Source organism: Chiloscyllium plagiosum, unplaced genomic scaffold (assembly GCF_037043375.1).
Source record: "Chiloscyllium plagiosum isolate Xiang-an unplaced genomic scaffold, Cpla_swu_hap1 HiC_scaffold_20, whole genome shotgun sequence".
Taxonomy (NCBI): domain Eukaryota; kingdom Metazoa; phylum Chordata; class Chondrichthyes; order Orectolobiformes; family Hemiscylliidae; genus Chiloscyllium; species Chiloscyllium plagiosum.
The window spans coordinates 11,770,153-11,797,999 of NW_028270158.1; the positions used below are offsets into that span (position 1 = coordinate 11,770,153).

Sequence of the window (27,847 nt, forward strand, 5' to 3'; positions counted from 1 at the left end):
ACTGCCTAAACATTGATGCCAAAGCAGTACATTTCACAGAGCAGATGCATATGAGGAAGATTATCTCCCAGTTATACACTTCAATCACTCCATCATACTGAATCTTTAATAACTTGTCTCCCCTACAATTAGCTGCTCCATTCTCTGTGAAAATATTTTGTGATGTCCATCCTTTCTGCCATTTACTAGTTCACACTTGTCTCTCCCAGATCACATTTTGATTTGAAATCACAATCTTTTCTCAGTATGTATTAACGGTTTGTTATGACTATTATCTCTTAACATATGTAAATGAGCCATTTGTAAGTACAGAAAATTATGGTATGCCAGGTCTTTAAAATTACACTCCTGTATGGGATTGCGTTTGTAAATATCGTTTGTAAGTTCTATGTTTAGAAATTGGGAATTGCACTTTAAAAACAGTTGGAGCATATCTTCGGAATCCATGTACAATGCATGCCAGTGTATTGTTGAAAAGATGTTTGGATAATTACTAACAGCCACGGAATGATACATGGAGGAAGGCCGTTAGGCCCATCAGTGACTGTGTCCACCTTCCAATTCCTATTCCTTCCATACTCTTTCCCCAAAGCCTCGCAAATGTTTCCACATCATGTTCAGAAGTCACATAACACCAGGTTATAGTCCAACAAGTTTATTTGAAATCACAAGCTTTTGGAGTGCTGCCATCAACAGCTTTCTGCTTCTTCCCTTTGGTTCCACTCTGCTTCCATAGCCCTTTCAGGAAGTACGTTCTACACAATAATTTTCTTTGTTGTTATTCTCTTTTTAATTATTACTGTTGGTTCTTTTGCCAATGGCACCGATTGCAACAAAAATAAATGAGAAGACAAACCATTGTAGAGGAATGAATCAGATAGTGACTTGTGCTGTCTGCACATGCCCAATTAAATATGCCTCACTCCTTGAGAACATCACTATATTTCCAAGAGACACAACAATGACACGAAACACCTCAACCTGCCCATTAGGCACTTGCCAAACTGCCAGAAGCACTTAGTGCTTGACCATATCAAAGTGTAAGGAATTTTGAAGCAAATTAAGAAGACTTCATCAACAGCAAAAAAAAACAAAGTTAGCCACTGAAAACAAACTATTGTGTGTCAGTCATAGATCAGCTGGCAGCACATTCTCTCCTGTGTTCTCGAGTCATAGAGATGTACAACACAGAAACAGATCCTTCGATCCAACTCACCCATGCTGACCAAATATTCTAACCTAATCTAGTCCCATTTAGAGTGATAGAGTCATAGAGATGTACAGCATGGAAACAGATTCTTCGGTCCAACCCGTCCATGCCGACCAGATATCCCAACCCAATCTAGTCCCACCTGCCAGCACCTGGTCCATATCCCTCCAAACCCTTCCTATTCATACACCCATCCAAATGCCTCTTAAATGTTGCAATTGTACCAGCCTTCACCACATCCTCTGGCAGCTCATTCCATACATGTACCACCCTCTGCATGAAAAAATTGCCCTTTAGGTCACTTTTTTGTCTTTCCCCTCTCACCTTAAACTTGTGCCCTCTAGTTTTGGACTCCCTGCAGTGGGAAAAAGACCATGGACTCACCCTATCTATGTCCCTCATGATTTTATCAACCTCTATAAGGTCACCCCTCAGCCTCTGACATGCCTGGGAAAATACCCCCTGCCTATTCAGCCTCGCCCTCCAGCTCAAACCCTCAAACCCTGGCAACATCCTTGTAAATCAGTTCTCCACCATCTCCAATTTAACAACATCTTTCCTGTAGCAAGGAGTCCAGAACTGAATGCTAGTTTCCAAAAGTGGCCTCACCAATGTCCTGTACAGTCAGAAGGTTCCATCTCTGAATTCCATTCCAGGACATTGAACATCAAACACAAAAGAGGCTGACAGCCTAGTGGATTCCAAGGAAATGCAGCACCACTACATAGAATCCCTAGGGTGTGGAAGCAGGCCATTCAGCCCATCGAGTCCACACTGACCCTCTGAAGAGCATCCCTCCCAGACCCATCCTCATCCCTTCTAAAGGAGTCACACTGTGTCAGAGGCTAGGCGGAAGTGGGTACTGCAGATGCTGGAGATTAGAGTCAAGATTAGAGTAGTGCTGGAAAAGCACAGCAGGTCAGTCAGCATCCAAGGAGCAGGAAAATCGACGTTTCAGGCAAAAGCCCTTAGACCTCATTCCTGATGAAGGGCTTTTGTCCGGGACGTCAATTTTCCTGCTCCTTGGATACTGTATCAGAGGCTGAAAATGTGTTGCTGGAAAAGCGCAGCAGGTCAGGCAGCATCCAAGGAGCTCCTTGGATGCTGCCTGACCTGCTGCGCTTTTCCAGCAACACATTTTCAGCTCTGATCTCCAGCATCTGCAGTCCTCACTTTCTCCTACTGTGTTAGAGGCTGTCTACCAAATAAGATAACAGACCGAGACCCCATATATCCCTCAGGCAGACAACAGTATAGGCCCTGCCAGCAATGTTCACATCTCACAAGAGAACAGAAAAGACTTTCTAAAATGTCTGTCCCCAGTGGATTGGTCAACATTTACCTACAAATCAGAAAAAGAGATAATTTGTTTATTGCCACATGGTTTTTTAACGGGAGTATGCTGTGTGAAAGTTTGTTGCCATGTTATTACAGCACAACAGCAAGTATGCTTCCAAAATGTTTTCTTGACTGCGACCTTTGGACATCCACTAGTCATGAAAGGTGCCAAATACCTGCTGAGTTTATTGTCCACAACTGAGCCTAGAGATGTGGTAGCTCATTCAACTTTTATTTGTCATTGTTTTTAATCAGTTCTTCTATCTCTTAACCTCACCTTTGTTTATCACATTTTCTATACACCATCTGTCACTGAATGTATACTTCCCATTTTGGACTGTGCGGTCAAATATTTACTGTGACAAGTTTTTGGAGGGCAAGGGGAAGTGCTGTGATTGAGAAACTCATTCTTGTGCGTTTTAGTTTTAAGAACAGATTCTTGATTGGGAGGCCAGGCTGGTTGACAGGTGTGGCTTCCTGTGAGGCAAGGAACACTGAAACATAGGGAAGCCCAGGCCCAGGTAATTGTAGCAACTACTGGGGAGTGTTGGTGATCAGTCAGAGGGAGTGGATTGGCAGTGATTGGATAGTGCGAAGATCTTGATATTGGGATGCAAACATGCCTGCTCCTCCTGATCAGAACCATCCCTAGTGTATGATGAATCAGGGTCCCCCAATATGTGTACTTTGGGGGAACATAATTACCTGTGCTGAAAACATGCAATCACCTTGGAAAAGTCCCCTCTGGAGGTGTGTGTGTGTATGGGGGGGGGCAGCTAATCAGGGAAGAGTTACCATGGGTAAACAGAACCGTCAGAACCTGCAAGGAGATTTACATCCAATCAGAGACTGCTTCTGTCCCATATGTGCTGCTGATAGGCTCAATCTGTGATCAAGCAAATAACATGGCTATGAGCTTGTCAGCTGGGGACTGGAAATGAAGTCACAACTGGAGGGAGAACATCAAGAGATAGAGGTAGGGAGGCTGAAGAGCTAGGGACTGAAACTAGGGACACAGTGTGATTTACCCTGGGCCCTGCTCTCCCTATGGGTGGCTGGGCTCCTGACCCACAAGCAGTGCTGCAAAAGGTGTGTCAGTAATCGATCCAGCGCTGTTTACCTCTGTTTAACTGCTTCCTAATCTTCAAAAGGGAAGGAACGGATCCTCCTCCATGATTCAATGGCTAACCTGCTTCCTGAGAGTGAATTGGTTACTCACCCCATTATCATGACTCTTCTGAAACTGGAAGTGGCTGAGTTTGAGGTGGGTTAGGTTCCTCTTTCAGATTGTGCATGTTCTAAATTCTACTCAATCCAAACTAACCCATTGCTGTGAGTTAAAATGACCCTTCTATGTCCCCAATTCATTCTGATTCATGAGGGAAATCCAGACACCAGTGTGTGAGATCCTCTGTAGACTGCACCATGCAGCTTTGGTTTTCTTATCACCAGCATTCTACCATGCATTCTCATGACTATAAAGGGAGTAGGCCTCCAGATATTTGCTTGGTTTGACATCATTACAAGGAGCAAATTACACTTCCTGAAACACGTAACCATAAGCTAGTTTGTTTCACAGCCAAACAGGGGAGAATAGATGTCTTATTGAACAATTGCAGGAACAACTTCAGTAAACTCTGATGAAGAGTCATCTAGACTTGAAATGTTAGCTTGCTCCCTCTCCATTATTGCTGCCTGACCTGCTGTGATCGCCAGAATTTGTTGTTTCCAGCAAATGTACATACTGCAGCCCGAAATATTAGACTCTGAGCTTGCGTTCAAGTGTCTAGAGGCACTAGTTTCACATGAGACAATCTATGAAACATTGTGGAGTTTGTACATGGCATAGGAGTTGCAGGATGTCCTATATCTTGCTTATAAATTGAACTAAGTGGTCTGTATCTGAGCTTTAATATAAATGGGGCAATGGCCTATGGTATTATTGCTAGACTTTAATCCAGAAACTCAGCTCATGTTCTGGTCACCTAAGTTCAAATCTTGCCATGGTAGATGGTGGAATTTGAAATCAATCCAAAAACAAAAATCTGGAATGACCATGAACCATTGTTGATTGTCAGGAAAAACCCATCTGGCTCACTCATGTCCTTCAGGGAAGGAAATCTGCCTTCCTCACCTGGTCTGCCCTACATGTGACTCCAGACTCACAGCAATGTGGTTGACTCTCAAGTGTCCACTGAAATGGCCTCACAAGCTTCTCAGTTCTAGGGCAGCTATGGGTGAGCAATAAATGCTGGCCAGTGAATAAAAAGAATGGATGACATCCATCTACCTCAGGACATGAAAGACTGTATCAGTATCTGTGTCAGGAAACTGGTGACATATAGGTTACACCTGCAGTAAATCTCAGCTGAGGACACAGTTCAAATCACACCATATTGTAATTTAAATTCAACGTTTTTAAAAAAGTGTGAATTTTGAGTGAATGTAACACTGAAATTATCACCATTTTTGGTTAAAATCTTATCTGGTTCATTAATGAACTTGAGGGAAGGAAATTTGCCTTGCTTACCTTGTCTGACTTATATACAATTCCAGTTGCACAGCAATGTGGTTGACACTGAACTGGCCTCTGAAATGTTCTTGCAAACCACTAGTACAAGAAAAATTAATATTGGACAACACACACTGGTCTTGCCAGCAACATCCATGTCCCATGAAAAAATAAGGAAGAGGGAGGCACAGTGGCTCAGTGGTTAGCACTCCTGCCTCACAGCGCCAGCGACCTGGGTTCGATTCCAGGCTTCGGCAACGATCTGTGTGGAGTTTGCATGTTCTCCCTGTGTCTGTATGAGTATCCTCTGCATTCCCCGGTTGCCTCCCACAATCCAAAGATGTGCAAGTTAGATGGATTGGCCAAGCTAAATTGCTCACAGTATTCAGGGTTGCATAGGTTAGGTGCATTAGTCAGGGGAAACGTAGAGTGATAGGATAGGGGAATGGGTCTGGGTGGGTGACACTTCAGAGGGTCAGTGTGGACTTGTTGGGCCAAAGGTCCTGTTTCCACACATTAAACATTGTGTGCTGTCGCTGAGATTGATAGACAATAGTGTTGGGTATTAGAGTCATAGAGATGTACAGCACAGAAACAGACCCTTCTGTCCAACTTGTCCATGACGACCAGATATCCCAACCCAATCTAGTCCCACCTGCCAGCACCCAGCCCAAACCCTTCCTGTTCATATACCCACCCAAATGCCTTTTAAATGTTGCAATTGTACCAGCCTCCACCACTTCCTCTGGCAGCTCATTCCATACACGTACCACCCTTTGCATGAAAAAGGTGCCCCTTAGATCTCATTTATATCTTTCCCCTCTCACCCTAAACCTATGTCCTCTAGTTCTAGACTCCCTCACCTTTCCCTCCAGGGAAAGGAATTTGTCTATTTATCCTATCCATGCTCCTCATGATTTTATAAACCTCTCTAAGGTCACCCCTCAGCCTCTGATGCTCCAGGGAAAACAGCCCTAGCCTATTCAACCTCTCCCCATAGCTCAAATCCTCCAACCCCGGCAACATCCATATAAATCTTTTCTGAACCCTTTCAAGTTTCACAACATCTTTCCGATAGGAAGGAGACAGAATTGCATGCAATATTCCAACAGTGACCTAACCAATGTCCTGTACAGCTGCAACTTGACCTCCCAACTCCTGTACTCAATACTCTGACCAATAAAGGAAAGCATACCAAATGCCTTCTTCACTATCCTATCTACTGCGACTCCACTTTCAAGGAGCTATGAACCTGCACTCCAAGGTCTCTTTGTTTAGTAACACTTTCTGGGACCTTACCATTAAGTGTATAAGGAGGAAGTGAGGTCTGCAGATGCTGGAGATCAGAGCTGAAAATTTGTTGCTGGAACAGCGCAGCAGGTCAGACAGCATCCAGGGAACAGGAGAATCGACATTTCGGGCATAAGCCTGAAGAAGGGCTTATGCCCGAAACGTCGATTCTCCTGTTCCCTGGATGCTGTCTGACCTGCTGCGCTATTTCAGCAACACATTTTCAGCATTAAGTGTATAAGTCCTGCTAGGATTTTGTGGCTATTGTTGTACATGTGTGTCATTATCCCCAAATATTTACCTTTTCATCAAATTTGTAAAGTATGTTATTTAATAACAAATTTGAACTGCCAAGTAAAGATCAAAAATTCTTAACACAGTACACGACACTGTGAGGTGCCTCGCTACATTTGCAATAAGTCATATTTACATTTCATGCCAAACGCTCCCTAGCACCTATAACTCAACAGATCTAATAGAGGTACAGGTCCCTCAGTACACTATGGCAGAGAAATTTAAAACTGTTGCCTTAACCCTTTGAGTATCTACCCCAATCTTGAGAGTACCTCTGTGCTGGTACAGTACCTCAATGTTAATCTTGCTTTTAGAGCACCTTCCTTGCAGCTGAAACTTTATATTCCTCGTTTTGTTCAATCACTGTAAGATCTGCCTTACCGCACACAAAACAAAATTTTTACTGTGCTTAGATGAATGTGACATCAATAAATCAAATCAAATCAAATCAATTCTGGCATCCTCAGGACTAAGGCCATGTCACATTTTCGATATTTCTGGATTTTGGATCAGGTAGCTTTGACTATGGGTAGTTCAGGTTAAGCCAGACTGAATGGGACCAGGGGGTCACTTGGATTCCAGGATAGATTGGGTCTGGTAATGAGTTTGAAACCATGTTGTAGTGATGCAGCACATAGTTCAATTGTCTAGGTGTAGGAATCTTGTTAATTTTTTTATTAATTCATAAATAAAATGCTGGTAAGTCAGCATTTATTGCCCATCCCTAATTGCCCAGAGAGCAACCACCAAATCTGATATTAGCAGATTTGCTTCCCAAGGGACATTAATGAACCAGATGGGTTTTTCTTGACAATTGACAATGGACTACGCAAAAGTGAGGACTGCAGATGCTGGAGATTAGAATCGAGTGTGTGGTGCTGGAAAAGCACAGCAGGTCAGGCAGTATCCGAGGAGCAGGAAAATTGATGTTTTGGGCAAAAGCTCTTCATCAGGAATCAGACAATGGACTGTTGATTCCAGATTTTTAACTGAATCCAAATTACACCATCTGCCATGGCAAGATTTAAGCCGTGGATTAATAATCTAATGTTAATACCACAAGGTACTTTTACATAATTAAAATGCATGTAATAAGTGTTGAGTTTCTGGACAATTCTGGTTTTTAGTTAGTTGGATTTGAGTATTGTATTTGTACATGATATTTGATCACGAATAATTCTTTAGAACTGCAAGCCAGTCTGACTCATCTCTTTCTAAACTTTAAATAAAGAACCATATAACAATTGAATTTCATAACAAGAAGTGTCATTGCTGACTTGCTTAGTTAGTTTCTATATTACTTGATAATAAATAACGTGATTTATATACCAAATGTTAGCGAGAGAAAGCAGATGTTGTCATACTGAGAAAACCAGTACCCATCCTTCAACGACAATGACAAATTGGCAGTTCTCACCAAATGTCATATTAAAAGCATTAAGAATTTAAGGCAAGGAATTAATGTTTAAGACTTTTCTGACTGTATTTAAAATTAGTTTTGTTTATTATCCATTGGTTGCACACACCAAAAGCAATGAGCTATAACTGCAAGCATTTGCAAATACAAGCTGGATTTCCAGACAAAAGTTGGAGCAGTCATTTACACAGTAGTAACTGATGAACAGGTCGATGACCTCTGGAAAGATGTCCAAAGAGAAATAAAACTAGTTTCAAAACACAACATGTTACTGCTGAAATTCATACACCACATTACCTTCTTGTGTGATAAGGCCGAACATCTTTTTTGGCTTCACAGCAGCATCCTGTTGGTTAGCTCTGTTGACTGGGGTGCTGGTTTGAACTGCAGAGTGATGCCAACAATGTGGGCTCCTGCACCAGCTGAGGTCAACATGAAGATCCTGCCTCCTGCCCTTTGCCTGAGTTAAGGTGACCCTCAGAATAAACTCACCATCAACTGTCACTTTTTCTTACAAGAAAGTGAGACCACAGTGACTTCACCTCTACCTTCGTGGTAAAGTACTTCTTGTGTTATGACTGCATAGTAGCAAGTGAAACCACGAGCTTCAGCTGTTGCTCAAATGTTTAAGATATGTCACCCTTCAGGGTTACCTGAGGTAGACTGGGCAGTTCTCAGGACCAAAGCAATCAGCTTTAGGGCTATTCATGAGTTTGCACAAGATACGTATAATTGCAGTATAGTTTTGAGGTGTCCTATTTCAGTATCAGTCTTGCAAAGTAAGCAGGTGGCCCTTGCCCTATTTAATAGCAGGTGCTGCAGAGAGAAACATGGGACTTGCAATAACCGAAGAAAGAGCATGTCGAAGAGATGGAAAAGCATGGGCTAACACAGGATCATAGAGTAATGCAGAGGGGGGCAACTTAGTCTGCTGTGCTTGTGCCAGCCCTCTGAAGTCAGTTATACTACTCTGCTCTTTTCCTCAAGGTCCTGCAGTTATTTTAGATTAGATTAGATTCTCTACAGTGTGGAAACAGACCCTTTGGTCCAATAAGTCCACACCAATCCTCTGAAGAGCTACCCACCCAGACCCATTCCCTCACATTTACCCCTGACTAATGCACCCAACACTATGGGCAATCTAGCATGGCCAATTCACCTAACCTGCACATCTTTGGACTGTGGGAGGAAACTGGAGCACCTGGAGGAAAACTCACGCAGACGCGGAGAAAATGTGCAAACGCCACACAGACAGTGGCCTGAAGTGAGAATCAAACCCGGGTCCTGGCGCTGTGAGGTAGCAGTGCTAACCACTGAGCCACCGTGCAACCCCAATTTATTTTTTCCTTCAGTTATTTATTGTCATTTCTTTTCTGAAAGTTATTACATCAGCTTCCATCTCCCTTTCAAGCAATTTTACATCAATTTGTATGAACGGCAAATACTGGTGAGATCTGAAATAAAAACAAAAAGTGCTGCAGAAACTTAACAGGACTTAGAAGAAATCATACTGGACTCAAAACATTAACCCTACTTCTCTCTCCACAGATGAAGTCAGAACTGCAGAGTTTCTCTGTTTTTGTTTCAGGTAATTTTTTGTTTGTTATGTCACCTTTGGCCTTTTTTGCCAATGACCTTAATGTTGGTGTCCTCTGGTTACATATGCTCCTGTCACTGGAAGCATATGCTCCTGCATACACTGATCAAAACTCATGATTCTAAACATCTCTGGCAAATCTCCCCATAAATTTAAACTAGAGGCTTTTAAACTAGTCTGGCAGAGGGTGGGGACACAGAATATCGATGAAACAGGGACACGTCATGTTACATGATGGATCTGGTTCTAGGGAAAGAAACCAGACAAGTGATTGATGTGGCATTTGGAGGAACATTTAGGCAATAGCACAAGGTAAGTTCAAATTTGTCTGGACAAGGAAAAGGTTGATCTGCAAAAGATGGCTTTGGATTGGAAGAAGGCAGCTTTTATTAACATAAAACAGGCTCTGCTCACAGTAGACTGGGAACAGCTCCTTACGGGTAGGTTTACAGCAAAGCAATGGGAGGACAGTGGGCAGCTGGGGAGAGTACATATTCAACACGTACCCTTCAGAGGGAAATGTAGGAACAAAACATTCAAGGAACCTTGGATGTCTAGGACAACTCGGGACCGGGTAAAGAAGAAGAGAATGTCTTTTAGTAAGTCAAAAGGGAGCAATTCATCTGTGGTCTGAAAGAAATACAGGAAGTGCAGGAGGGAACTTCAGAAAGCGATTAGAAGATTAAAAAGAGGGCCTGTGAAAGGACTTGCGAACAGGATTTGGGAGAATACTAGGATATTTTATCAATACATTAAAGGGAAGAGGTTGACAAGGGAAAGAGTATGGTTCATTAGGAACCAAAGGGGGCAACGTGTCTGTGAAACCACAGGATATTGGAAGGATGTTGAATGAATACTTCCCTTTGGTCTTCTCTCTGGAAAAGGAGAACATAGGTAGAGAATTCAGGAACCGGGACTATGAGGAATTTGCACAGCTTGGTATAGGAAATGGGGAGGTACTGGAAACTCTGTCAGGCTTAAAAACAGATAAGTACCCCTGACCTGGACAAATTATATCCCAGGCTGCTGTGGGAGGCAAGAGAGGAAATCGCAGTGGCTCTGACGCAGATTTTTAATTCCTTTCTGGCCATGGGGGAAGTGCACGAATATTGGAAGATGGCTGAAGTGGTTCCATTTTTCAAGAAAGTTAGTAGAGATGAACCAAAAACATACAGACCCATGAATGTTACATCAGTGATAGGGAACCTATAGGAGAAAATTCTGAAGGAGTGAATTAATACTCACTTGAAAAGGCATGGGTTAATTAAGGATTGTCAGCATAGTTTTGTCAGACGGAGGTCATGCCTAACATATTGTTAGAAGTTTTTGAAAATGTGATGAAATGTGTGGATGAGGGAAGTTCAGTTGATGTGGTTTATATGGATTTTAGTAAAGCTTTTGACAAGGCCCCACATGGGAGACTGATTGAGAAGGTTAAAACACATGGAACTGCGGGAAACCTGACAAGATGGATCAGAAACTGGATTAGTAACAGGACATAAAGGGTAGTGGTAGAAAGCTGTTTGAGGGATTGGAGGCCAGTGTCCAGCAGTGAATCACAGGGATCAGTATGGGACTCTTATTGTTTGTTAGATACATAAATGATAGAGATGAAAATATGGGGGGTATGTTAAACAAATATGCAGTTAACACCAAGATTGGTTGAGTGGTTAATAGTGAAGACAATGGTTGCAGGTTACAGGAAGATATGGATGGGTTAGTCAGATGGGCAGATCCATGGCAGATGGTATTTAACCCTGATAGGTGTGAGGGTGATGCACTTTGGGAGGAGAAACAAGATGAGGTAGTCTTTAATGAACAGCAGGACACTGGGCAGCTTGGAGGAGCAGAGGGATCTTTGGGTAATTATTCACAGGATAGTTAAGGAGGCAGATGGGTCACTTACTTTCATCAGTAATGGCAATGAGCATAAGAGCAAGAAGTTAATGTTAGAATTGTACAGAGCATTGGTTAGGCCACAGTCAGAGTACTGTGTGCAGTTCTGGTCACCTCACTACAGGAAGAATGTAATAGCACTTGAGTGGGTACACAGGAGGTTCACCAGGATGTTGCCTGGGATGGAGATATTGAGTTTTGGGACAGACTAGATGGGCTTGGATTGTTTTGTTTAGAGCAGAGAAGGCTGAGGGAGGACATGATTGAGGTGTCTAGGATTATGGGGGGATTGACAGAGTGGAAAGATAACAGCTGTTCCCCTGGGTTGAGAGGTCAGTCACGAGAGGGCATAGTTTTGGGGTAAGGAGCAGGAGATTCAGAGAGGGTTTGAGAAAAATCTTTTTCACTCAGTGGATGGTGGGAATTGGAATGTACTGCCTGGGTAGTGGAGGCCGGAAACCTTACAACCTTTTAAAAATATTTGGATGAACACTTCAGTATCATAACATTTAAGGATATGGGACAAGTAGTTATGTTGGTGCAGACCCGATGGGCTGAAGAGCCTTTTTTTGCACTGTATGAATCTATGAATCTATAGACGTCTCTAATCTTTGGAGAACAACTGTGGAGTTTGTATAGTGACCCAGTGTGACAGAAATTCTTGTTTCCCGGTATCATTCTAGTAAATCTCTTCCACAACTTCTCAAAAGCCTTGCTAATCTTCTGACAATCTGGTCCTAAAGATTTATCACAATCCTACAGTTGAGGCTTAAGCAGTGATTTAGAACCAACGAGGATACGTTACTTGCTTTTTGCCCAAGTGATTCTATTTAAAGAAGCAAAGATCCTGGGGTTATTTCTAAGCGCCTTCTCAACCTGTATTCCCAGCTGCAAAGATATACAGGTTTCCATCTGTTTCTGGACACATTTTACAATTTCATTTATTTTGCATGTCTTCACTCTCCTTACCAGATAAATCTGTACACACATTTCTGCGTTAAATTTCATCCGACATATGCTTGAGAATATCACCAGCCAATTCTTAACCATAGAGGATTGTTTAGGCTGGGTCGCTAAACCTTATCAGTCTGTGAGCTGCAGATGCATCTATCCATGAGCGTATTGGTGAGAGTGACCATCACACTGTCCTTGTGGATCCAAAGTCCCACCTTCACATTGAGAATACCTTCCATCATGTTACTTGGTACTATCACTGTGCTAAAGTGGGCGGCACGGTGGCACAGTGGTTAGCACTGCTGCCTCACAGCGCCTGAGACCCGGGTTCAATTCCCGCCTCAGGCGACTGACTGTGTGGAGTTTGCACGTTCTCCCCGTGTCTGCGTGGGTTTCCTCCGGGTGCTCCGGTTTCCTCCCACAGTCCAAAAGATGTGCAGGGTCAGGTGAATTGGCCATGCTAAATTGCCCGTAGTGTTAGGTAAGGGGTAAATGTAGGTGTATGGGTGGGTTTCGCTTCGGCGGGTCGGTGTGGACTTGTTGGGCCGAAGGGCCTGTTTCCACACTGTAATGTAATCTAAATGGGACAGCCTTTGAAGAGATCTAGCAACTCAAGACCATGAGGTGATGTGGGCCATCAACATCACAATCTGTAACCTCATGGCCCACATATCCCCCACTCAACCATTACCATCAAGCCAGGGGATTGACACTGGTTCAATAAGAGTGCATGCCAGGAGTGGCACCAGGCATTCCTGAAGATGAGATATCAACCTGGTGAAGCCACCAAACAGGACTACTTGCATGCCAACAGCCGAAGGAGCAAGTGATAGACACAGCTAAGTAATCCCAAAACCGATAAATCAGATCTGAGCTCTGTAGTCCTGCTACATCCAGTCGTGAATGGTGGTGGATGATAAAACAACTCACTGGAAAAGAACTCCACAAATATCCCCATCCTCAATGATGAAAAAGCCCAGCACATCAGTGCAAAATGTAAGGCTGAATCATTTGCAGCAATCTTCAGCCAGAAGTGCCAAGTGGATGATTCATCTCGGCCTCCACCAGTGGTCCTCCACATCACAGGTACCGGTCTTCAGCCAATTCAATTCACCCTACATGACATTAAGGAATGGTTAGACGCACTGGATGCAAAGGTTATGGCCCTGCTAATATTCCAGCAATAGAACTGAAAACTTGTGTTCCAGAACTTGCTGCTCTCCTAGGCAAACTGTTCCAGTACAGTTACAATACTGGCAACTATCTGACAATGTGAAAAATTGCCCAAATATGTCCTGTACATAAAAAAGTCAAACCCAACCTCACTAATTACGAGATTAAAGTGGTGCTGGAAATGTGCAGCAGGTCAGGCAGTATCCGAGGAGCAGGAAAATCGACGTTTCAGACAGGAGCCCTTCATCAGGAATGAATGATGAAGGGCTCCTGCCCGAAACGTCGATTTTCCTGCTCCTCAAATGCTGCTTGACCTGCTGTGCATTTTCAGCACCACTCTAATCTTGACTCTAATCTCCAGCATCTGCAGTCCTCACTTTTGCCCACTAATTACTATCCCATTTGTCTACTTTCAATCATCAGCAAAGTAACTGAAGGTCTTTTTTTAATGACGAGTTGCTTGGATCTCATCAGCCTTGTTTTCCCACCATTTCCTGGTGATTTCTTGGGTGTGAGCATTTTGCATTTCATCTGGAAGCTTTGGATCTGTCTTTGTCGCTGTTGATCAAATAGTCTTGATACTTCCACTTAAAGTATCCTAGGATCTCAGATGCCATGCTGTAAGTAATATCCTTGAAAGGTTTCCAAAAATCTTCAATGGCAATATTGTCTTTTGGGTTATCAGCAATTCCTGTGACAAATTTGTTTTTCAGTTCCTGTCGGTCAGATCTTTAAGGATAGTTTTAGAAAGCTACCTCTCTTACATGACTCTGTGCCAAAGCATGTTAGGATTTGTCTTAAAAGATACAGTACACGTGAAGTAAATTCAGCTAAAATCACATAACTTATTGTAAATGCTGTTTTGAATCAGATGTTCTAAATGACTGTTGCCTTAAAAAAAGTCAAATCTTCATAGATTTGAAAATTAGAATCCATCTTTCCTCCAGTTTAAAACTCAAGTAACCAAATAATCACAATAGATTATTAATCTTTATCTCAGCATTGGCAAGCTAAACTCTAATAACCGACTCCTTTTCTCGAAGTACACATTGAGTTTTATCTAACAGTCACAAGCAGCCAACCAGAAATCAACATTGATGCACTCTAGAAATTAAATACTGGCACAAGTTGCACTGTGCTTTTGTACATCAGAGAAATCTCAAGGCGATAGACCGAAATCTGACCTAAGGCCCTCTCCCTTGAGCTTGTCAGAGATAATCATGACAAGTTTCCTGCACTAAAGCAAGGTAGAGGTACCGAGCCCAGTATCTCTGGGTAAGGAGAGTGCAACAAAGCAAAGCAATGTAAGGCAGCATTCAGGTGATTTCGAGTCAAGTGTGCACAAAGACAGCAAGCAAACAGCCATGAGATGTAGCCTGGTCCTCTCCCTGAGCTGGAAGTTTGTCCCTGCATATGTGAAGTGTCCCTACAGCAGCACTGCAATGTTAGTTGCATCTCAAGATGCACTTTTAAAGTGGAGGAGAGTTCTTTAAGTTGATCGGAGATGTACCATGATGATGCAGAGTGACCCAGGGTGGCAAGTGACCCAGGGTGTGAAAGACCACAGTGTGCCTTAGGTTACTGGTGATGGAGGTCAAGATGGAGGTCAGGATGAGTGAGTGGTCAGGGATCTGCTCTCACTTTCTTGTCAAGAATTCTTAGCGTTGTGTTTCCTCATGGTTGATGGTAGAATAGGGAGCAGTTAATGTGGCTGACAACAAGCAATATTCCTGGTTAATAAGCATCCCACCAATGCCTAAAGAGAATCGCATTTCAACACCTGGATCTTAGTTGGAAAATACAGCTTATTGTTACCAACATCAAGAAAGACCTCACTTGGAGCCCTGTAAAAATCTGTCCTTTTTATTCTTTTGTTAAAACTACATTGGCAGCTATTTATGAATGCATTAAGTGACTGACCTTCACAGTAATATAAATTAACAATAAAACTCATGGCTTATCAAACCAGATGTCATATTTGGATTAGCCGGGATGATAACAATACCATGGTGTCCTAATATTCCTTTCCATGTATAACAGACTGTGCCCAATCAGGTACAGTGTATTGGCATCACTAAGAATAATGAATTTACTCTGATGGCAACACCTCTAAATATCATGCTGACCAATCATTGATCATCTCTTTGACCTTATGCAGATTGCCATTGCTCAATGATAGGGAATACTGAGATTTCCATGCTGGTTATTGGCATGACTGAAATGAAAAACCACGATTGAAATTTACAAACTTAGAATGGGCATAATGAAAGACCAAAGTAGTCAGGTAATTGAATATGAGCAAATGGTAGAAAGAATATTTGGAAGATCAATACAATGTATCGCTACATAATGACAAATCAATTGGTTCTGGGATGCTACCCCACTCAAATGAAAGCGAATTGATAATCTATGGTATTCCAGACAAACTTGTCAGATTGGTATAATAAATGTTTGCTCAGTCCCCAAATTATGTTAGGGAAAAGACAAATAGTTTGATTCAACAGCAGAGTTAAGACAAAGATGGACACTGTTGTCTGATTTATTTGACTTAGAACTGGGAACAGCAATAATCACCTTCCCTTAAAAGCTTATCCTTATGTAACAAGATTTCGATGACATTGATCTTGGATAGTACCATCTATGACAGATTTGCAGAGACTGGCTAATAAGCTGTACTTTATGAGTACAGAATTTGGATTGCAGGTTAGCAGTAAAATGGCCAGGAATGTGTATCTGGAAAGTATAAGGAAAATGTACATGTTACATTTGGAGGGGTTGTAGTAGGACAGGCAGAAATTATTGTTTATACTTGGTAGGTTGGTGTCAGAAAATTTAAAACATTTTCCATGAAAGATATATCAAAATAAGGAGTGGACTTATTTCTTCAGCATTTTACATGTTTAAGTAGGATACAGAAGCCAACAGTTATTTTATTCCACTATTCTGACGTGTATCCCCTGTTTAGTTCATGAAGACTGTGTTTTTCACTGACGTTAACATTTTATACAGATGGTTCCCTTTTTTAAAAGGACAGTTGTTAACTTGTCTGAAAAAAAGAGGAAGGACTTTTTTCCATGAAGTATGATGTATCACAATATTTTCTTTTACAAAAGCTCTTTCTTTGGGACCTTTGGCATTATCCAAACCTTCATTCATAATAATCTTTTTAATTTTATCATTTTTAACCCTTAATTATCCCTTACTAATAGTATTCAGAACAAATGGAATTGAGACACTTTTAGCAGATATGTCATATAACTCGTGAGATTCGGGAATATTTGACACTTTGTTCGATACGTTATATTTTTCAGCAATAATGATATAACACGACAAAATAGAGTAAATACTTTGTTGGTTAGGGAGCAAAATTTTCTCTTAGAAAAGTGAACAAAGGTTTAAGTTGCAATAAGTAAAACAAGTGAATAAGTGAACAAAACCCAAGGCCATTTGAGCCTGTCGCACTAAATTTTAAACTCAGTACCACTAAGTGAGTGGTCAATGTGACTTTTGCATATCAGTCATTCTTTGTTCCTGCCAGGAACCTAAAAACAACTATGTACAGCGATAAAGAAAATCAATAGCCTCTACAATTCCTGACCATTACTAAAAAAACCATGGCATGCAAGAATTTGTTTTTTTATTCATTCACAGGATGAGGGCATTGCTAGCTAGGCTAGCATTTATTGCCCATCCCTATTTACTCAGAGGGCTGTTAAGAATGAACCACATTGTTGTGAGTCTGGAGTCACATGTAGACCAGACCAGGTAAAGTTGGCAGTTTACTTTCCTAAAGGGTATTAGTGAACCAGGTGGGTTTTTCCGACAATTGGCAATGGATTCAGGTTATCATTGGACACTTGAATTCAATTTTTAAAAAATGGAATTAAATTCCACCATCTGCTGTGGTGGCATTCAGATATCAAAGGCACAGAATTGATTATCCATTCCCAAGGATGTACTTTCCTGGAAAACCTTAAATCTTTTGCATTACAAATGATGAATTCAGGTAAATCTGAATATATGATAATTGATACACACATTGTCTAATTTTAAAAAAGAAAAAAATTGAGATGGATTATAAACTGGCCAATCAAAGTAGCACTTCCCCAAAAGTTATATCCAGAAATTCAAACTCACTCCCTGTTCAAGTTCAGCGAGGGAGACTATGTTCTGTCCAAGTTACTTGCCTTTCAATGGCAAACTATAGTATTTATCACCTAACTCATTCCCAATCTTTCTCTTCTCATTGCTTCCCATTCCTTTTCCTTTTCACTTTTATTGATAACTATTTTTCTTCCTCAGCTTCTTTTGCTCTACTTTCTCAATTAGGGATCACCTATCTGTCCCATATCTCTCACAAAAATACACTTCACTGAATGCTGCTGATGTTGGAAGTAGTCACCCATCCTGGCACAACGGGCTCAAATGGTTTTGTTCACTTCTTTTCCTGTTTTAGAGGATTTCACTCAAAAGCGAATCTGGACAAGAATGATTCACAGTAGCAATGAAGAGTGACATGAGTGTTGGACATTTTCCATAAATCAGTACAAGGAGTTCTTCTATAATGCAATGGTTATGTTGTTGTGCGAACCCGCATTGTAGAAAAATCATACTTTAGAAACAGCACTTAAAGTGCTGGCAATGTAATCGCGTTACAACCAAGACATGTTTTAAAAGTTCGCACTTTTGAAACAGTGTCCCCAGTTCGTCAATCCTGTTACAGTGAATTCACATTAACGAAACGCGCCTTATAGCAGAATGATCTATAGACTTAAATTCCATTGCCTGATTCAAAAAGTTGCATTGTGACATGAACCAATTTGTTACTAAGGATGCAAAACCAAACTTCTCTTTTGAGAGGTGAATTGAGTCTAGTTGTGCCTGTCTCCATCATCTTTACTCAAAAAGATAGAACAGCATAGCAATCAGCCAGTTGGTCTAATTGATCTGTTAAAGAAAACGTTTTGCTTACCAAGCTCCATGCAATAATAGAAAATTTAGGCAATAAAAGAAATTCATTTGCTTAATTTATATTCTATCAAAAATGGAAAATCTTTGCTGGGACTGGGACAAGTCTGCTTCTAAAGTCTGACTGGCTCTTAAAATACCAGCAAAAGATGAAACAGATATGCGAATATCAAGACTTCACCATTGCAACACATACATGGATCTCTTCTAATCAGCCCTTCAGAGATGTTAGAATACACCTCTGGAACAGGTGGAACTTGAACCCAAGCCTCTTGACTCAGTGGTAAGGGCAATAGCCTTGATGACAAGGAAACTATGGCAGGTGAGCACCTAGAACTGATCATTACCACTAAAGAGGTAGTGTTGGGCAAGCTAATTGGGCTAAAGGTAGATAAGTCTTCTGGCCCTGATGGAATATATCCCACGTTACAAAAAGAGATGGTGGGGAGATAGTAAATGTACTCGTGGTATCTTACCAAAGTTCGGTGGACTCTGGGACAGTCCTGGTAGATTGGAAAACAGCAAAAATGGACAAAAGATGGGTAACTATAGGCCTGCTAGCTTAACTTCTGTAGTGGGGAAAATGCTAGAATCTATCATCAAGGAAGAAATTGCAAGATATCTAGAGAGAAATTGTCCCATCAGGCAGACACAGCATGGGTTCTTGAAAGGCAGGTCATGTTTAACTAATTTAATGGAATTCATTGAGGACATTACGAGCACGGTGGACAATGAGGAACCAGTGGATGAGGTGTATCTGGATTTCCAAAAGGCATTCATCAAGGTACCACACAATAGGCTGCTGCATAAGATAAAGATGCATGGCATTACAGGTAATGAAGAAGATTAGACAGAAGATTGATTAACAGAAAGCAAAGAGTGAGAATAAATGGGTGTTTTTCTGGTTGGTGATCAGTGCTTAGAGGTGTGCCTCAGAGATCAGAGCTGGGACTGCAAGTGTTTATAATTTACATAGATGATTTAGAGTTGTGGACCAAGTGTACTGTGTCAAAGTTTGCAGATGACACTAAAATGAGTGGTAGAGCAAAGTGTGCAGACGACACTGAAAGTCTACAGAAGGATATAGATAGATTAAGTGAGTGGGCAAGGGTCTGGCAGATGGAGGACAATGTTGGTAAATGTGAGGTCATCCATTTTGTGAGAGATAACAGCAAAATGGACTGTTATTTAAATGGTGAAAAATTGCAGCATGCTGCTGTGCAGCGGGACCTGGATGTCCTTGTGCCTGGATGTTCTTGTGCATGAAGTTGCTTTGCAGCGGGTAACTAGGAAGGCAAATGGAATATTGTCCTTCATTGGTAGAGGGATGGAGTTTAAAACCAGGAAGGTTATGCTGCAACTGTATAGGGTGCTGGTGAGGCCACACCTGAAGTTCTGTGTACAGTTTTGGTCTCCTTACTAGAGAAAGGATGTACTGGCACTGGAGGGTGTGCAGAGGAGATTCATTAGGTTGATTCTGGAAATGAGAGTGTTGGTTTATGCGGAGAGATTGAGTAGACTGGGACTGTACTCACTGGAATTTCAAAAAATGGCGGAGAATCTTATAGAAACATATATAGTTATGAAGGGAAAAGATAGGATAGAAGTAGGGAAGTTGTTTCGACAGGCAGGTGAAACTATAACTAGGGGGCATAGCCTCAAAATAAGGGGGAGCAGATTCAGGACTGAGTTGAGGAGAAACTTCTTCACCCAAAGGGTGGTGTATCTGTGGAATTCCCTGTCCAATGAAGCAGTTGAGGCTACCTCGTTGAATGTTTTTAAAGCAAAGGTAGATAAATATTTGAGCAGTAAAGGCATTAAGAGTTATGGTGTGCGGGTGGGTAAATGGAGCTGAGTCCGCGAAAAGATCAGTCATGATCTTACTGAATGGCAGAGCAGGCTCAACGGGCCAAATAGCCTACTCCTGCTCCTACTTCTCATGTATTCCTGTACCACAAGAGCCCTCACATGTGTGGAATGGGACTGATTTTAACTCGCTTAACTCTCATAGAATTCAAATCAATCAATACTGGATGTGTAGGTATTTTAATTAACCTGTTCAGACATTCTGCAACACCCCTCCAGGGTGGATGGGATTTGAACTTAATCCTTTAGCGCAGTGATACGAGATACCACAAGACTCCAGCATCAGATGTGCACACTGAGCCTGATTTTAACTCACTTAATTCCAGGTCAATGACACAAAATTAAAATCAGATCAGTGCCCAATGAGGTCACCCATGTTATGTTGGTCCTTACTGACACTCTATCCCTCTGCTCATTTATGAAATGTTCAAATCACTAAGATATTGTTGTGTGCATTCCTGAGTAATTCTCTGTGGAGCCAGGCTTTCAGATAAGTGTGAAAGTTTGATTTGAAAGGATTAGGTGGAGATTAAACAGACACAGATTAAACAGGCAGGCAATTTAACAGACACACAGATTAAACAGGCAGATATACTGACGAAACAGACAACACAGATTAAACAGGCAGATGGAAGGATTAAACAGACAGGCATTTTAACCAGGCAAAAACACAGATTAAACAAACAAACAGATTTAACCGACACACAGATTAAACAGACAGACCGACATAAATGAAACATTGCTAACTGGCAGAAATGGCACCTGTATCGGTTCCAGTAATGTTTTAATGGATCGGCCAAAATGAGGATGCGGGAACAACTCTATAAATATAGTTACATTGATCCCTGTCAAAAACAGAGGCATATACATATTGAATAAATAAATACTTAAAAGCAGAAAACACTGTAGTTTCCATAGTGAGAGAAACAGAGTTAATGTTTTGAGTCCTATAGGACTCCTCTTCATTTGTCTCTCCACAGAAGCTGTTGAATTGTTCCAGCACTTTGTTTTCATTTTTATATCTCTGGGATCCACAATGTTTAATATTCTAACCATGTTCTCGTGTTCATCCTTTCAGATTTTTGTCAAAAGGTTTCTGACCTGTGAACTTCCTAAAATAATCAGTTACTCTCTTGGCTCTGTTTGGAGGAGCTGTAGATTGGGCCAGTTGTTCAAGCAGGAATTGGGACTCATTTTAATTGCCTTATGTGGATAAATTGTCACAAGCTACTTTTAATTTGGCTACTTAATAAGAAATCACACAGACAGTCAAGTACTGAACTAATGATTTAAACTTTATTGGATGTAGCAAACAAACCAAAACTCCTCGAGTAAGCAAGTTAAGCTTTAAAATGCAACTTGGCTATTACCCGATTAATGGTGGAATTTAGTGATGATTCGAACCAGCAATTATTGTTTCTGATGTCCAGGGTTTGATCCTTGTGCAGTCTTGTTCTTCAAAGTTCTGCTAAGGGAGAGTTCTGGGGAATTGTTTTATTACATTTGTTTTCATCCTTTGGGTCTATGCTGTAATATTACTGAGGATTCTTTAGATTCTTTCATCCAAAATATGAATTACTTATTTGGAGTCCTTGGGTCTGCAGCTTGTTTCTTTATCAGAAGTCACTCCTTCGTCCCTTATTACATGCAGTGTTAGCTGTCTGCTTGAAGATACAGCTTTCCTGTGATTAACTCCTTAAATTCTTCTGCAGGGCTAGCATTTGTCCCTGAGGCATAAGGCACCCAGTTATCAAGCAATTGATAAAATAATTCTATTTATGTAGCTTCGAATCCTTCTTCTCCCAAACATGGCTAACTGATTTTAATGAGCTTTGTAATAGAATAGAATAGATAGAACAGAAAAGTACAGCACAGAACAGGCCCTTTGGCCCATGATGTGCGGAAGTTTAATCCTAATGTAAAATATAGTAACTTAACCTACGCACCCCACAACTCACTGCTATCCATGTGCATATCCAGCAGTCGCTTAAATGTCCCCAATGACTTCGCTTCCACTACCTCAGCTGGCAACGCATTCCATGCATTCACAACTCTCTGCATAAAGAACCTACCTCTGACCTCTCCTCTATACCTTCTTCCTAATATCTTCAGACTATGACTCCTGGTACCAGTCAATCCTGCCTTGGGGAAAATTCTCTAGCTATTGACTCTATCTATTCCACTCATTATTTTGTATACCTCGATCATGTCTCCTCTCTTCCTCCTTCTCTTCAGAGAGAAAGGTCCAAGCTTATTCAACCTTTCTTCATAAGGCAAGCCTTCCAGTCCAGGCAGCATCCTGGTAAACCTTCTTTGCACCCTCTCCAAAGCCTCTGTATCTTTCCTATAGTAGGGCGACCAGAACTGGACACAATATTCCAAGTGTGGTCTCATCAGGGACTTGTAGAGCTGCAGCAAAACCTCGCGGCTCTTAAACACGATCCCCCTGTCAATGAAAGCCAAAACACCTTATGCTTTCTTAACAACCCTATCCACTTGGGTGGCAACTTTGAGGGATCTATGTACTTGCACACCCAGATCCCTCTGTTCCTCCACACTGCCAATAATCCTGTCTTTAATTCTATATTCAGCATTCGGGTTCGATCTTCCAAAATGTATCACTTTGCATTTATCCAGGTTGAACTCCATCTGCCATTTCTCAGCCCAGCTCTTCATCCTGTCTATGTCGTGCTGCAGCCTGCAGTAGCCCTCTATACTATCGACAACACCATCCAACCTTTGTGTCATCTGCAAATTTACTAACACACCCCTCAACCTACTCATCAAAGTCATTTATAAAAAACTACAAAGAGCAGAGGCCCAAGAAAAGAACCCTGCAGGACCCCACTCAACACTGACCTCCAGACAGAATACTTTCCATCTACAACCACTCTCTGCCTTCTGTCAGCCAACCAATTCGGAATCCAGATAGCCAAATCTCCCTGTATCCCATACTTACTGACTTTATGAATGAGCTTACCATGGGGAACCTTATCAAATGACTCGCTGAAGTCCATATACACCACATCCACTGCTCGACCTTTGTCGACCTGTATTGACGCTTCTTCAAAGAACTAATAGTTTGTCTTTATCCCTTAATAAATTAGTCCAGACAGAATAGTTGCAGATCTCTTCATGTGTGCAGTCAGTTCTGCTATAAGGCGCATTTCTTCAATGCAAATTGGCTATAACATGATTGAAGAATTTCGACCATTATTTGTAGAATGCAAACTTTCCTTACCTGTATTGGCTATAATGCGATTCTGGTCCCGTTGGTTTAAATGGTGCTGCTATTACACAATTTTCTTATAACACGGGATTGCATGGGAATGGAACTATCAGATTATATCAGAACAGACTGTAACAGTTTATCTTTCTTGATTCTTTCAGTCCATATATGATTGTTAAAATTCTGAAGTTTATAATATCACAGCCTGCATCTGGAAGCTAGCTCTGATAATTAGCTGAGCAGTTGCCAAGCCCTGTCTTTGCCGATGATTGAATTTTCTTTGAAGTTACACTGGGGTGATTCTAATACCATTTATAAGGGCATTGCTTCTGTGATGATGCTGAATTGAATTCTGAGTGGTTTAAGATTAACCATCAGATTATAATCCAAAACTTGTTCCAAAAAGTGCTTTAGATGCCTTCTAATTGACCTGTTCAAAGATAATCAGCAGTTCAACCTAGATAAATGCGAAGTGATTCATTTTGGAACAACAAATTTGAATGCAGAATACAGGGTTAAAGACAGGATTCTTGGCAGTGTGGAGGAACAGTGGGATCTTGGGGTCCATGTGCATAGATCCCTCAAAGTTGCCACTCAAGTTGATAGGGTTGTTAAGAAAATGTATGGTGTTTTGGCATGATTTTTCTGCAGCTCTATAAAACTCTGGTTAGACCACACTTGGAATATTGTGTCCAGTTCTGGTCGCCTCATTATAGGAAGGATGTAGATGCTTTAGAGAGGGTGCAGAGGAGATTTACCAGGATGCTGCCAGGATTGGAGGGCTTGTGTGATGAAAAGAGGTTGAGTTAGCTGGGGCTTTTCACACTGGAGAGAATAAAAGGAAGAGAGGTGGCTTGAAGGAGGTATACAAGGTAATCAGAGGCATAGATAGAGTGGATAGCCAGAGACTTTTCCCCAGGGCAGAAATAGCTGTCATGAGGGGTTGTAATTTTAAGGCGATTAGAAGAAGGTACAGGGGAGATGCACAGAGAGTGGTGGAATGCACTACTGGTTGTAGAGCCAGAGACATTATGGAATTTACGTGACTGCTGGACAAGCATATGGATGGCAGTAGATTGAGGTGTATATAGGTTAAGTTGATCTTAGATTAAGATAAATGCTTGGCACAACGTTGTGGGCCGGAAAGCCTGTACTGTGCTATATTGTTCTATGTTCTATATTATGCGGCACCTCTGGGACAGATGGGCTTGAACTGAGGTTTCTCAGTCCAGAGCTAGTGACACTTCAACATACCTCAAGGATGCTCATAAAGTGCTTTACATTGTACTTTCAAATCCTTGCTGTGTCAGGACAATGATTAATCATTGTCTTTGCCACCAACCCTTCTCACTTTATAAATTGTCTGCTCATCCAATGAAAGCTAATTTTTCTATTTGGCGGGACTTCTTAAATCCACCACCAACTTGGAGCAGGAACCATGAATTATAGACAGCTCCAAGGTGTTATGAGCAGTTAAGTGATCAATTCTTTCCCAGAATCAAAATCAATTCTACATCAGTCCAACTGTGCATGCAATACATCATATTTGTAATCTCCAGAGTTCAAATGTAAGAGAAATTAAACCACTCAATCAATATTGTCTAAACTGCAGAGTTGTTGGGAAGATACATCCTGCTATGTAATTGAGACAAAACACGTTCACCTTTTCGTCAACAATACCAAGGTTCTTAACTATCACATGACACATTTATTTTTAAGAATGTGATAAAATATCATTCCTTTCAGACTCTAAAGTCTTCTACCAGTCAGGAAACCTTTCTTTCTGCATTTTTCGGATGTGAGTGTCACTGGTTGTGCCAGCATTTATTGCCCATCCTTGGTTGCTTTTGAGAAGGTGGTGGTGAGCTGCCTTCTTGAACCACTGATGCAGACTTAATTAGATTAGATCCCCATCATTGTGGAAACAGGCCCTTCAGCCCAACAAGTCCACACTGACCCTCCGAAGAGTAACCCACCCAGTCCCATTTCCCTCTGGCTAATGTGCCTAACACTATGGGCAATTTAGCTGACCTGCACATCTTTGTGACTGTGGGAGGAAACCAGAGCACCCGGAGGAAACTCGCGCAGACACGGGGAGAATGTGCAAACACCACACAGACAGTCCCCCGAGGGAATTGAACCTGGGACCTTGGTGCTGTGAGGCAACAGTGCTAACCACTGAGCCACTATGCTGCCATGATTGGAAACATTAACTCTGTTATCTTCCCACAGACGCTGCCAGAACTGCTGAGGTCTGCCAGCAGTTTCAGATCTCTAGCATCCATAGTTCTTTGTTTTATAATAGATGGTGCTAGTTGTGCATTTGGAAGGTGCTGTCTGAGGATCTTTAGTGAATTTCTGTAGCACATATTGTAGATGATACACACTACTGCTACTGAGATGGCAGAGTTAATGTTTTTGGTGGTGGTGAAAGGAGTGGGTGTTTGTGGGTGTGGTACCAATCAAGCAGGGTGCTTTGTCCTGGATGGTGTCAAGCTTCTTGAGTGTTGTTGGAACTGCACCCAACCAGGCCAGTGGGGAGTATTCCATTACACCCCTGGCTTGTGCCTTGTAGATGGTAGACAGGCTTTGGGGAGTCAGGAGACTTGCTGCAGTATTCCTAGCCTCTGATCTGCTCTTGTAGCTTTTTTTTAAATGTGGTGAGTCCAGTTGAGTTTCTGGTCAATTATAACCCCAGGGATGTTGATAGTGGGGTATTCAGTGATGGTACTGCCATTGAATGTCAAGGGGTGATGGTTAGATTCCCCCATGTTGGAAATGGTTATTGCAATTGGAAAGAGATTGATGCATAAATGTATTGGGATGAAGGAAACTATATACTTCTGGGATCGGCTGAAGACCAGTGACGGTCCTCTGTTACAAATCCGGATATCTCACTGCGTGGTTCCATCAAAATATCACCAACCCAACTCCCTATAATAAACCGCATGCTTTCCCTTCTCTATGCCCACCCCAATGATTAGCGTGGCTCACACCACCAGCTATCCACACTAATTCGTCTATTTCCAACACACATTGCCCCGTTCAAACTCATTATATTGGATTTGGCGCAACCACGTTTTATTTTGTCAATACCTTAAGTCAACGATAACCTCAAGTCAAATCATCAAGTGCATTTTATAAAAAGATGTAATTGTCAATAATGGCTCCAGAAATGAAAATAAAAGAGCCTTACCTTCTCCCAATGCTAACGGCTCGGCTTCACGGAGTTAGTTCATATTCTGGATGACAGACCCTGCTGGTTCCGAGCGGTATGTTATTGGGTGTCTGTATTTGAGGCTGTGTATCACTGTGTGTGTTTGTCTGTGGGAGGGGTGGGGGTGTACTTGTGTCTGTAGCTGGCTGTGTGAGCGTACCTGTCTGTGTGTCACTGTATATATTTCTGTGTCTCCCTGTGTCTCTGTGTACCTATCTGTGTGTCGATCTGTGTCTCCCTTTGTCTCTCTGTGTACCTGTCCTGTCTCTCTGTAGTTTTTGTGCGTAGCTGCCTGTGTGACTCTCTGTGCACCTCTGTCTCTATGTGACTGTAATTATCTATATGTGTCTGTATCTACATCTGTCTTTATATCTCTGTGAGCATATGTGTGTCTGTTCCTCTCGGTGTCTCAATATGTACATCTGTGTGTATACCTGTCTCTGGATCTCTCTGTTCTGCCTGTCCCTCCCGGTGTCCCTGACTGTAGCTGTGATGTCGGCTGGGCAACTTCGGCAAAAGCTAACTTTTCCGGAATGACACGCCTCCTGAACTATTATTCTATTACTCTTTTGTTATTGGACCAAAAATACTCCCTCGCCTTTGTTCGAGAGTGATTTCCCTTTTTTTTTCAGACATGTCCCATGGCCTTAAAGGAAATCCCCAAATTGTCCAATCTGGGCACCAATTCAGAAAAAAAAACAAGCTCTGTGAGGTTAATTCAGCAAATATTTGTGTTATATTTAGCTCCCGTAAATGACTCGGGTCAGATTAAGAAAATCCCGCCATACACACGTGCGAATATGACTGATCTCAACTGTTGGGGAAAAAATTCCAAAACCTTTTTTTTGTCTCTTGTGAGAACAGTTTTCTTAGCAAATAAAAATAA

At 41.7% G+C, this 27,847-nt stretch overlaps 1 protein-coding gene across 5 annotated transcripts in view; it reads right to left on the bottom strand.

The window, feature by feature from the left end:
• Positions 1-27,433, bottom strand: part of ciita (class II, major histocompatibility complex, transactivator) — a 122,600-nt gene extending 95,167 nt beyond the window's left edge. For all 5 annotated transcript variants that reach the window (XM_087997672.1, XM_087997671.1, XM_087997669.1 and 2 more), the window contains exon 1: positions 26,941-27,433. The gene's annotated coding sequence lies outside the window, so the exon portion shown is untranslated. The remainder of the gene's footprint in view (positions 1-26,940) is intronic.
• Positions 27,434-27,847: the final 414 nt, after the last annotated feature.